Here is a 13,925-nt window from a genome sequence, read left to right on the forward strand (position 1 = left end):
ATGAATAATACTTAGACTCCCAGCAGATGCACCAAAATGTTATCTCGAAATCAAGCCCTGGAAGGCTGTAGACTAGGAAGACTTCAAGTAACTGTTTCAAACCAATATTTTAGCTAAGGCTTAGCCTCCTTAGCCTGAGAGGGCTCTCTCAAAGGATTAAAGGTTTTTGATTATGATCAAGATGGCTAACTCTTTGTGAAACAAATAAAAATGAAAATGGTGGAAACAAAATTAACAAGTATCCATTGGGCTTATGGAGTCATATGTGATTTAGTATTAACAGTAGAATTCGCTTTGCATAAAAGTCAAGGCATTCAGATTTCAATATAAATAGGGCACACCAAACACAAAGAAGACAATCTACCAGTATGTGAAGGAAATTAGAACAATGCAAGTGATTTCTAAGTAATCAAATACACATAACACTGTGGATAACATGAAAAGACAACAAATGAAACTCATACATTGAACTCTCTATGATTCTTGAGAAGCATAAGCTAGCACTGTATTACCAAAAATACAGAGTCTTTACATAAGCCAAATATGAGAGCTTTTTTACATAAATTTCCAACCCCTATTACCTTTTTCTTTCTCCTATATATAGAGTTCTTCTACCTGATTGAGATTCCTCCTCAAGCATGAGGGGAACTCGAAATCTACTTCTAATGACACCTATTCAACTTTTAACTACCTATTAAATATAACAAACTACTACTAGACTTTCTAGAGATATAAATCAAATAGGAGTCTAAATCCATATTATGCTAATAATGGCCTTAATTACAATCATTCTCGTTCTTTGACATGTGGTCCTTTTTAGTTTGGCTGTGGTGGGTGTCCAAAGCTCCATAATGGTCCTCAATGTCACATCTTCTCCATTGCCCCTGAAGCATAGGAAACTACCCCTGTTTATCATCCTTGGTTTTCCTCAAAAATGTTCAAATCCAATGAACCATGCCCTTCATCTTTGATTATCCAAAATATATCTGAATGCCACGTCCTTGATGTGATGTCAACCTCTTTCCTGTGTGAAGGCAAAAACTTTTTCAAGCTATCTGACATATCTTGGACTGTAGTAAATGTGATCACTTTATGACAAAAAGTTTTGAGCTGGATTTGAATACATGTTTCCTCCACCTGTCTTGACCTTGTTGAAAGTTGATACCTTTAGATGATCCCTTGAAGATATTCCCTTTTCAAAAAATTTCCACTTGTATTTCAAAATCGGTTGACTGAGATTAGATTGCACAGCTTCAGCAGTTTCGTAGCGTGCTACGAAACTGCTGTGCATTAGTCACCTTCTTCAGCAGTTCCGTAGCGCGCTACGAAACTATTGTGTTATTCCAGAAAACATAGTTTCAACCAAAATTTTGCTATTTTAAGCTTCTTGCTATTTAAATTTTCTTCAACTGCTCCAAGGCCTTTCAAATTGAATGGAAATGTATGATTCTTCAAGAAAGATTATACCAAGCAAAACCATCAAAATTTGAAACATAGCCTTACGTGAAATGGGATTTCTTTAAGGAGATTCTTTCTGCTTGCCTAACTATATCTTTAAGTCTTCAATGTGTTTCTTCATGCCTCTAATCCCAGCTCTCGGATGTAGTTTTCATTGGAGAAGTACATTGCAGAATCAATACGCACAATTAATATACCAGGAATTTTGGAGGCATCAGGGTACTGCTCAATATTCCTGAATATATTTGTTCCAGGAATTCTCCCAAGTAGGGTTGTACGTGGCCTTGTCACTTGTAGAAGAATTTTTCCAAAGGATAAGACGACTCCAATCAAGATTCCATATTCAACAGATGCAAACACTACACCAAAAAATGCTCCCATGCAAGCAAGAAAGTCCAACTTATCAGTTTTCCAGATGAGAAGCGCTGCCTTGATGTCAATCAAACTAATAACTGCAGCAATAATAATTGAATCCAAGATTGCATTTGGAGTATATTTGAAAAGTGGTGTGATCACTAGTAGTGTCAGAAGAACCACAAATGACATCACAACATTGGAAACTGCTAACTGACAACCTGCATTATAATTCACTACTGAACGTGAGAAGGACCCTGTTGTAACATAGCAAGAAGTCAATGAGCTAGCTATATTCATAACACCCATTGCTAGCATTTCTCTGTTTCCATCCAAGTGATAATCATTCAAGGCTGCAAAAGTTCTTCCTATAGCAACGCCTTCCATAAGAGAAATCAAAGCAGCCACAAAATCAATTTTAAGGCCTTTCACAAGAAGACTTCCACTGAAAGTAAGTTCAGATACAGAAGATGTATTTATTCCCTTTTTTATATGATTTACAATTTGTACATCACATTTGTCTACAGGAGTTAAATAGACAATGAGAGTTGCCAATATGACTGAGGTTAAAGGAGACACAACAGGCACCCAAAAAAGGCGCTTGTATTTCTTGCCAATATATTTTGTAGTGAGAAGAAAAATTAGGAAGAATACTCCAATCAAAATAGTTTGCCAATTCCATCCATGATGAACTGCACCACATACAGACTTCATTACAAGATTATATTTGTATTTTTAGTGAATTTTTGTATGCCAAGCAACCCTTTCAGCTGCTGTAGTGCAATTGTAATGGCTGCACCTCCCATGAAGCCAACAATTGAAGGATGTGATAGAAAATCAACCAGGAAACCAAGCCTGCAGATTCCGAGCAGTGCTTGAAGAATGCCAGCAAAAATTTTGATGTGAAGATAAGTCGGTGGTAATCAACAGAATTAATATCATCTATTTCATTCCTGACCAAGGTGCCCAACAAGATGGAAACAACTGCTACTAGACCAATGGCAATATCCCTAGAGCTTCCCATCATAGCATATACCAATGGTGGTAAAAAGCTCTAATAAAGACCATATTGAGGATCCATGTTAGCTAACTTTGCATAACCAATATCCTGAGGAATGCAGAGGCTTGCAATTGTTAAACCTGCAACCAAATCTCCTTTGAACTGTATTAAATGAAACAAATGAAACATGCATGATTGCCTCAGGATCTTTCAGTACCCGTTCTCGTTCTTCTGCTATTTTCGTAACCAAAGTGTCAGTTTCTGCTGTGTAAAAGTCAATGGCATCCACTCTTTCACCCCAAAAATCGAGAAAACCTTCCTTTGTTGTGGGCCTCTTTTCAGGATGTCTTGAATACTTGATCTGGTAGTAATCAGGCTAGTTTTTGAGTTTCTCCTTCTTCTTAATAAGCTTGGCAAGCTTATTTGCATTGTAGACAACTAATTGTCTCATCAGTATCTGGAGGCACATTTCTGACTAGGACACTGAATTGATCAGCACGACGAAGTTGTGAAGCCAAGAAATGCAGGCTCATGCTTGCTATTTTGTCATACTCTACGTAAAGCACAAAACATGTCCACGCTAAAAACACATACGCCATTAATAGATGAGCCCAAAACCTTTGAGAACCACTCAGGACATTTGATATTGAAAGTCTGTCTATGTCACTAAAGACCAGCTTTTTCTTTAAGTTTATTGAAGTCCCTCCTGTGGCATTTACTAGAACAAGGATTGCACAAGCAAGAATTGCCAAAGCGTGTTTTCAAATGTTGAGGACTTCTAAGACGACAAAGTTGCCCCCCAACCATAATTCCAATGCATGTACAAAGGGCTTGTGCTTCATTCATGCTATGTGTTGTCAGGATAACTGTTGTTATTCAATTTGCATTATAATCACGAGCAAAGACATATGTCACACAGAGTGCTGTCAAAAGCTTTACGAGTATTGATGACAGAATTTGGCGAAGCAACCATAATCTACGTAAGCAAGAAAACCCATCTGCTTTGACTTGCTTGAACTTTATTCGCCAACTGTCATCTGTAAGGAGTGCCATTTGACCCAGAAATACCAATTTTGTCCATATCTTAAGAAATATAAGCCTAAAAACCCAATGTTGATAGAGAAGAAACATGGGACTTTTATCCACAAGAACCCACAAAGAGACTACCACCAGAAGATCAAACAAAGGTCTGATGAAACAAGTGTCACGATGATCCATAATGATAGAAGAATACAACTTTTCAGAACTGTTAAAGACCATTTTATGAACTTCATGAAAAGAACTCTCAAGCTATGAACTCTCAAATAGTCCACTAAATATCCAACTCCAGCTGCCGCAGCCCAAATGACATAACATCCGATATTGAAGGCATAAAGATCGTTGCACTTAATGCCATGGGTAATTGGAAGCCGCAGAATTGAAGAAAACATTGCTGAGTTGAAGCAGAGCATGGTGGTCACTAAAGAAAGCCCTGTTTCAAAAGAAAACTAAACTCGGACTAACACCAAACCTTTACAATCAAATTGATGTGAACAATTTAGAAATTGTTTCTTAGGTGATAATAGGTGGCTCCACTTGGGATAGTGTGCTCCTGTAGTATGCTAAGAACTCGCAGGTGCAGTGCTTCATCCTCTTATGACAAACAGACAATTGCTTGACAAGCATCCTCTTCAAGCTTCTTGGGCCTTCACCTTGGTCTTATGCTTGATGATCACTGTAGGAGAAAGAAATCTACATCTACTGAAAAATGCTCAGTCAACCTTGAGCTTATTTGCATTTTCCTACCTACCTACCCTTTCAATTCAAACTTCTTTCAGCTCAATCAATGTGAAATTTCCAATGTAGCCAATCATTTGTCTTATTTGATATTTGAGTTTTTTTGACTGCATCGGAGTTCAGAGCCACTATGATATTGTGATGACCACTGCCACTGAAATTGCCTCTGATCTTCGTAGAAAAACTGAAACACTGGAGAGTAAAACTCTTCCATGTATTTAGCTATATCAAGTCAAAGCAGATGGGTTTTCTTTCTTATGTGGATTATGGTTGCTTCGCCAAATTCTATCATCAATACTCGTAAAGCTTTTGACAGCACTCTGTGTGCCATATGTCTTTGCTCGTGATTATAATGAAAATTGAATAACAACAGTTATCCTGACAACACATAGCATGAATGAAGCACAGGCCCTTTGTACATGCATTGGAATTATGGTTGGGGGGCGGCTCTGTTGTCTTGGAAGTCCTCAACATTTGAAAACACGCTTTGGAAATTCTTGCTTGTGCAATCCTTGTTCCAGTAAATGCCACAGGAGGGACTTTAGTAAACTTAAAGAAAAAGTTGGTCTTTAGTGACATTGACAGACTTTCAGTATCAAATGTCCAGAGTGGTTCTTAAAGGTTTTGGGCTCATCTATTAATGGCGTATGTGTTTTCAGCGTGGACATGTTTTGTGCTTTACGTAGAGTATGACAAAATAGCAAGCATGAGGCTGCATTTCTTGGCTTCACAACGTCGTCGTGCCGATGAATTCAGTGTCCTAGTCAGAAATGTGCCTCCAAATACCGATGAGACAATTAGTTGTCTACAATGCAAATAAGCTTGCCAAGCTTGTTAAGAAGAAGGAGAAACTCAAAAACTGGCTTGATTACTACCAGATCAAGTATTCAAGACATCTTGAAAAGAGGCCCACAACAAAGGAAGGTTTTCTCGATTTTTGGGGTGAAAGAGTGGATGCCATTGACTTTTACACAACAGAAATTGACACTTTGGTTACGAAAATAGGAGAAGAACGAGAACGGTTACTAAAAGATCCTGAGACAATCATGCTTGTTGCATTTGTTTCGTTTAATACAATTAAAAGGATATTTGGTTGCAGGTTTAATAATTGCAAGCCTCTACATTCCTCAGGATATTGGTTATGCAAAGTTAGCTAACATGGATCCTCAATATGGTCTTTATTCGAGCTTTTTACCACCATTGGTATATGCTGTGATGGGAAGCTCCAGGGTTATTGCCATTGGTACAGTAGCCATTGTTTCCATCTTGTTGGGCACCTTGGTCAGGAATGAAATAGACGATATTAAGTCTGTTGATTACCACCAACTTATCTTCACATCAACATTTTTGCTGGTATTTTTCAGGCACTGCTGGGAATCTACAGGCTTGGTTTCCTGGTTGATTTTCTATCACATCCTTCAATTGTTGGCTTCATGGGAGGTGTAGCCATTACAATTGCACTACAACAGCTGAAAGGGTTGCTTGGCATACAAAAATTCACTAAAAATACAGATATAATCTCTGTAATGAAGTCTGTATGGGGTGCAGTTCATCATGGATGAAATTGGCAAACTATTTTGATTGGAGTATTCTTTCTGATTTTTCTTCTCACTGCAAAATATATTGGCAAGAAATACAGGCACCTTTTTTGGGTGCCTGATGTGGCTCCTTTAACCTCGGTCATATTGGCAACTCTCATTGTCTATTTAACTCGTGCAGACAAACGCGGTGTACAAATTGTAAATCATATAAAAAAGGGAATAAATCCATCTTGTGTATCTGAACTTACTTTCAGTGGATGTCTTCTTGCGAAAGGCCTTAAAATTGATTTTGTGGCTGCTTGGATTGCTCTTACGGAAGGCGTTGCTGTAGGAAGAACTTTTGAAGCCTTGAATGATTATCACTTGGATGGAAACAAAGAAATGCTAGTAATGGGTGTTATGAATATAGCTGGCTCATTGACTTCTTGCTATGTTACAATAGGGTCCTTCTCACGTTCAGCAATGATTTATAATGCAGGCTGTCAGTCAGCAGTTTCCAATGTTGTGATGTCATTTGTGGTTCTTTTGACACTATAGTGATCACACCACTTTTCAAATATACTCCAAATGCAATCTTTGCTTCAATTATTATTGCTGCAGTTATTAGTTTGATTGACATCAAGGCAGCACTTCTCATCTGGAAAACTGATAAGCTAGACTTTCTTGCTTGCATGGGAGAATTTTTTGGTGTAGTGTTTGCATCTATCGGATATGGACTCTTGATTGCAGTCGTCTTATCCTTCGGAAAAATTCTTCTACAAGTGACAAGGCCACGTACAGCCCTACATGGGAGAATTCCTGGAACAAATATATTCAGGAATATTGAACAATACCTTGATGTCTCCAAAATTCCTAGTATATTAATTGTGCGTATTGATTCTGCAATGTACTTCTCCAGTGAAAACTACATCCGAGAGTTGGGATTAGAGGCATGAAGAAACAAATTGAATACTTAAAGATACAGTTAGGCCAGCAGAAAGAATCTCCTTAAAGAAATCCCATTTCAAGTAAGGCTATGTTTCAAATTTTGATGGTTTTGCTTGGTATAATCTTTCTTGAAGAATCATACATTTCCATTCAGTTTTGAAAGGCCTTGGAGCAGTTGAAGAAAATTTAAATAGAAAGAAGCTTAAAATAGCAAAATTTTGGTTGAAACTGTGTTTTCTGCACAGTAGTTTCGTAGCACGCTACGAGACTGTCGAAGAAGGTGACTAACGCACAACAGTTTCGTAGCGCACTACGAAATTGTTGAAGCTACACAATCTAATCTCAGTCAACCGATTTTGAAATACAAGTGGAAATTTTTTGAAAAGGGAATATCTTCAAGGGATCATCAAAAGGTATCAACTTTCAATAAGGTCAAGACAGGTGGAGGAAACATGTATTCAAATCCAACTCTAAACTTTTTGTCATAAAGTGATCACATTTACTACAGTCCAAGATATGTCAGACAACTTGAAGAAGTTTTTTCCTTCACACAGGAAAGAGGTTGACAGCACATCAAGGACGTGGCATTCAGATATATTTTGGATAATCAAAGATGAAGGGCATGGTTCATTGGATTCGAACATTTTTTAGGAAAACCAAAGGCTGATAAATAGGGGTAGTTTCCTATGTTTCAGGGGCAATGGAGAAGATGTGACATTGAGGACTAGTATGGAGCTTTGAACACCCACCACAGCCAAACTAAATAGGACCACATTTCAAAGAACGAGAATGATTGTAATTAAGGCTATTATTAGCATAATGTGGAGTTAGACACCTATTTGATTTAGATCTCTATAAAGTCTAGTAGCAGTTTGTTATATTTAATAGGCAGTTAAAAGTTGAATAGGTGTCATTAGAAGTATATTTCGAGTTCCCCTCATGCTTGAGGAGGAATCTCAGTTAGGTAGAAGAACTCTATATATAGGAGAAAGAAAAAGGTAATAGGGGTTGCAAATTTATGTAAAAAATATCTGATATTTGGCTTATGTAAAGACTCCATTTTTTTGGCAATACAGTGCTGGCTTATGCTTCTCAAGAATCATAGAGAGTTCAATGTATGAGTTTCATTTGTTGTCTTTTCATGTTATCCACAGTGTTATGAGTATTTGATTACTTAGAAATCACTTGCAGTGTTCTAATTTCCTTCACAGACTCGTAGACTATCTTCCTTGTGTTTGGTGTGCCCTATTTATATTGAAATCTGAATGCCTTGACTTTTATGCAAAGCCAATTCTACTGTTAATACTAAATCACATATGACTTCATAAGCCTAATGGATACTTGTTAATTTTGTTTCCACCATTTTCATTTTTATTTGTTTCACAAAGAGTTAGCCATCTTGATCATAATTAGAAACCTTTAATCCTTTGAGAGAGCCCTCTCAGGCTAAGGAGGCTAAGCCTTAGCTAAAACATTGGTTTGAAACAGTTACTTGAAGTCTTCCTGGTTTGCAGCCTTCTAGGGCTTGATTTTGAGATAACAGAAAGACTGAACGAAATGCTTGCAAAATAACATGAAATCATTTATCTAATTTCTAACACACTTTTATTGCAAAAGAACCCTACTTGAAAACATGTGAGGTTTTAACTAATCTAAGCATGAAATATGATCTAGAGAGTGCTAACTACTATGTGCAAGAATACATATAAAATAACTTTTTCTTTTTATATTTTCGCTTGAAAAATGTAAATGTTAATCTTACTTGGTTCTTTAGCAAGGGAGATAGGTGTGAAGGAAAATGAGTATAATGGTTCATATGACTTGGAGGGAAATTAGGGACCTAATCCAGGCCTTTAGTAATATTTTTTCTCAAATCGAGCTCAAAACAAGCTTACTACATGTTTCCTACAAGATGTCTATAGGAAGTACTATCTCACCCACATGATCCCCTATTTTACTACAGGAATAGAGCGAAAGCTTGGGGAATGGTCCAGAAGGTGGGATGGAGCTTGGAAATGGTGAATGAGGAGGAAATAAGGCATGTGAGTGGTAGGTACTTACTTAGAACTAAATCCAAAGCTTTAAGATGGTTGGATTTTCTCAACGGAGATGGCAAGTTTTCCTCATAAGACAAGAATTCGAATTGAGACCTTAGTGACTTTTGGAAGTCATGGGTGGATATGGTTTGGATGAGGCTGATGAGATGAGGTATCCCTATAATTTAGAATCTCCTACAACAAAAAACATCATTCTTGACATTCATACATAAACTCATCAAAGACAAGAAGGGTTTATTCAAATAGAGGAAAAAACAGAGTTGTCACCATTTACTTGCTAAATTCATGCATGGAAGTGCTTGAAACCAATATGGAAGCAAGATGAGATCAATGCAGAACCTAAGAGATCAGAAAATACCAATTGAAGCTTATCTATGAAAATGAAAGATAATGACGTAATTAGCAAGAAAACCCTAGATTTCACAAAAAACAAGAATTCTGTCTTTTTGGGCTGTATGAGAAGTGTTCCTCAAACCATGATCCTTGCAAGGGATAAATGAGGTGAAAACCACTTGCTATCATCCTTTTTGGAATATATTCTTTTCACTACAATGATTTTGTTAGAACTATCTGTTACAAGGAAAAGTGTCTACACAGAACTGCTTATCCCACTAAGGTGTGGTAGCTACCTTAGAAACAAACAAAGTAAAGCTACTTTCATTTTTACTTTATGAAATATAGATGAGAGAAGAACAAAGAAGACCAACCTCTGTCTTGTGCTAATCTCCTAGTTCGATTCCTCTCTCTCTTGATAGTCTTTCGCTACTTGCTCCCTTGTACGCCCAGCTTCACAGAGTGCCTATAGGATCACAATAGCATAACACTAGACAAGAACATGGATCTATAATCATAAACAATCTAGGATCATATGTAAATTGACCATACAAATGCATAAAACATAAATGGCACAAGAGTATGGAGGAAAACTTGAATAGCTTTTATTGATAAACAAGAAAGAGCCAAGGGAGTTACAACCAGTTGTTCTGACCCAGCATCATCCTCTCAGCAAGTAAGCCCTTCTTCACCTCATACAAAGCTTAGATCACCCAACACTATGATGTTGTCTCAAGAAACCAACAGCAATTCCTTACAATATGCAAAATTCCAGCCTCGTGGATCTCTGGGATGAGGGATCCATATATAGATATCTGTAAGGGAGATGGTTCATCTTGTGATTTGATTAGTGTCTTGTCTCTATTGCTTCCACTTGGAGATTGATGATCTCTTACTCATCCTTGGTCAAATTCAGAGAGGCAAGTGTCATAGGAGAAGTTTCTGGAAGATTCCATGCCTCTCCACCTCGCGGAATGACACTGCCATTTGTCACTTCTCGCCCATCGCACCCCATAGAAGGGATTTTTGAAATGAAATGCACCCACACAGTGTATTTAGGTGAGATGCAACACACTTTGCCTATGGAGCAGCTGAAATTATCCTGTTTTGACCAGTTCTGAGCAGTTTTTCATGGAGAACTTCTGGGAGAAGCTATAATCAGTTGACCTTGTTCCTTTAGGGGTTAGAACAACACTTTTAGGGACTTAGGAGCCCTTGGTTTATGGACATTTTATACTTGGGGTTGAAGTGCCCAAAAATGTCTATAACACTATCCACAAATGGAAGCAAACGAATTAAATATACCAATACTTTCAAATTAACAATACCAAAATCAGTTTAACAACTAACTATGAGTATAACCTAAGCATACATATACAAAAAGACGAACCTTTGCTACTAGTGTTTGTTGGCATTATGTTTTCTGGTATGGCTGTATGTTACAGATGTTGTACTTGATGGCAACTCCCATGGCAAGGCTCTCAGTTTGTTGAAAATTAAGAAGGACGTAGGAAACCAGTTCAGAAGGTGCGTACCCGTAGGTACACCATGCAGGGTCCGCGTCCAGAGACGCAGGCCAGCCGTTCAGGGGGTGCGTCCACCCAGTGCACACATTTCAAGGCAGAGAAAATCACGTGGGGGTTTCTTGTGTGGTATCTAGCCGACGGTTTTGTGTTTCTATGGTGTTGGCTCGTGGTATTGTTCCATGTTTTGAGGAGGAGCTTGCATATATAAAGCAAGGAGATCATTTGGCTAAGTATGTCTTCGGTTGAATATCTTATTGGGTGAGATCTAGTCTAGATCTAAAGAAGGCGAATCTACTGAAGGACTAAGATCTCTTTGGCGCATGATCAGATCTGTAGATCTGAGTGTTTGGGTTACTCTTAAAGTCTTGGAATCATTCATACCCGAAGGCACGCAGGTACAGTGAAGGGCAAGTGCGTCGGGACGCAGCGCAGTAGAGAGAGACCTGCGTGGGGACGCAGGGCAGACCAGGCTCAGGTGCGTCCAGGACGCAGTTCAGTATCGGGAGATCTGCGTGGGGACGCAGGGCAGAACAGGTTCAAGTGCATCTCTGAAGCAAAAGGACGCGGCGCAATAGTGTTTTTGGGTGTGTCCCTGAAGCAAAAGGACGCGGCGCGATAGTATTGTTGTGTGCGTCCCTGGTACAACAGGACGCAATGCAGTTGAAGGAACATTGCGTCGGCACGCAGCGCAGCAGAAGGATCTCTGCGGGTGGACGCAGGAGAGCAGAAGATGAACTGCGTCTCGTCGCAGGCCACAGAAGGGAAAACTGCGTCCCTGTCTTAAGATGTTCTGTTAACTGTATTTTTTCTATTGATAAGGTGTTCTGGGTTAGTTCTGTGATTACTGATCTGATAACTGTAGTGGACTGTAACTATTGTATACTTGTTGATCATTTGATGCTTTATGAAAAGAAGTAGGGGGTTGTAGCTCCCTTCCAGGAGGAGACTGGAAAACGAGAGAGAGTTGTAGCTCTCTGCAGGTTGCAGCCTGCGTACTGGTAAAGGACTGTACCAGTACAAAATCATTGTAAAAGGCGTTTCTACTTTGAAAGAAGATAGAGACATATTGCAGCAGGTGGTTTTCACCCACATTGGGTTTCCACCTTACATCTTGTGTTCTTTCGTGTGACTATCTGTTTTCTTTGTTCATGCTCATTATTTTATGGTACTGATATGCAAGAATAATTCAAAGATCAAATAAGGAAGATTTGTTAAATTGCTAGATAATATTGATTCACCCCCCCTCTCAGTATTATTTTCAACAATTGGTATCAGAGCAGGTCCTTCAGAGAAGCTTGATCACTTGAAGGTAGATCGTTAATCATGAGCAACTACGAGAGAGAAGCATCAATCAGGCCACTCGTTTTTGATGGGACAAACTTCAATTATTGGAAGGTAAGAGTTACTGCATATCTTCAATCTCTTGGTACAGAAGTTTGGGACATTGTAGAAACAGGCTACGCTTTTCCTTCAGCTACTCCTACAGATGCAGCGGAGAAGATGAAGTATGAAACAAATGCGAAAGCAGTTAGTACTCTATTAGGAAGTATATCCCAAACAGAATTCATGAAGGTAATGCACTTCAAATCCGCAAAAGAGATATGGGACAAAATGGTCACAAGCTATGAAGGAGATGAACAGGTAAAACGTGCTAAACTTCAAACTCTCAGGATTCAGTATGAGACTCTCAAGATGTATAATGATGAAAGTGTGGCTAATTATTTCCTTCGGGTAGATGAGATTGTTAATTGTATGAAAATTTTGGGTGAAGAAATAAAAGAGGCTACAGTAATTGAAAAGGTTCTAAGATCATTGTCCCCCAAGTTTGAATCTAAAGTGTCTGCAATAGAAGAAAAGGAAAATCTCTGAATTCTCACTATGTCTCAGCTACATGTAATTCTAACTGCTTATGAAATGAGAAAGGGAGGTCCATCAGATAGAAGGGAAGCTGCTTTCAAGGCATCGGGCAAAGAAGATTATTATGAAGCAAGCCATGTTCCAGAAGAAGAGGAAGAAGAATCAAATTTTGTCAGAAATCTTCCAAGGGGTTCTGGAAGGTTCAGAGGTAAGCTACCTTTCAAATGCTTTGCTTGTGGAAGAGTAGGTCATTATGCTGCAAAATGTCCCTATAAGGATAAAGGAAAGGAACCTGCTAGATGGAACAAGAAACAAAGTACAAATAAGAAACGCTACTACACCCATGAAGATAGTGATGGTTTATCAAATAGTGATGAAGATGAACAAGGTAATAAATATAAGTTGTTAATGGCATTTGAAGATGATGATTATGAGGATGCTGTAGATGTGGATAACCTCTATGATGAAATTACTAGACTCAAGAGATGTATAGAAGAAAAGAATGTGATCATTGATACTCTACAATTTCAAATTGATGAAAAGGAAAAACATCTTGAAAAACTAGAAGGTGAAATTGTTGGTCTCAGAAAAGAAATTGAGAAAACAAAAGCTATTAATCTTAAGTTTGTCAAAGGATCTGAAACTTTGGATGAGATTATCAATGTGCAGCGGTCTCCTCTAAACAAGACAGGTTTGGGTTATAATGGAGAAACCTCTCAAGCATCCACCTCAAAAAGTTATCTTGATGCGGCAAGAAGAAATGAGCAGAAGAACAATGAAGATAATTAGGTAAAGCAGGGACGAATTACAAACAGAAACTATCAGGGGAAATCCATCTTAAGTGTGAACAAAAGCTACAACCAGCCACAAGTAAAATCTTCTTAGTTTGGTTCAAGAATAGATGAAAATAGAAATTACAATCAGTTGGCTGGTAGATTCAATAACCGCAGAAGCTTCTTCAATGGACAATGCTTTTCTTGCCATAACTTTTGTCACAAAGCAGCTCAATGTGTTGCATATAAAACAATCATGACTAGGGAAGCTCAAAAACAAAGAAGTATGACAGGGATTACAAAAAGGACCTATAACAACTTTT

The 13,925-nt window shown here is 38.3% G+C and overlaps 2 pseudogenes; one reads left to right on the forward strand and one right to left on the reverse strand.

Moving 5' to 3' along the window:
• Window positions 1–1,575: 1,575 nt before the first annotated feature.
• On the reverse strand, window positions 1,576–2,970 carry LOC149214089 (high affinity sulfate transporter 2 pseudogene; annotated as a pseudogene).
• Window positions 2,971–5,671: 2,701 nt separating this feature from the next.
• Window positions 5,672–7,064, forward strand: LOC149214090 (high affinity sulfate transporter 2 pseudogene; annotated as a pseudogene).
• The last annotated feature ends 6,861 nt before the right edge of the window (window positions 7,065–13,925 follow it).

Source organism: Pinus tabuliformis, chromosome 1_1 (assembly GCF_031772625.1).
Source record: "Pinus tabuliformis cultivar Carrire ecotype Pingquan chromosome 1_1, CPIR1, whole genome shotgun sequence".
Lineage (NCBI taxonomy): Eukaryota > Viridiplantae > Streptophyta > Pinopsida > Pinales > Pinaceae > Pinus > Pinus tabuliformis.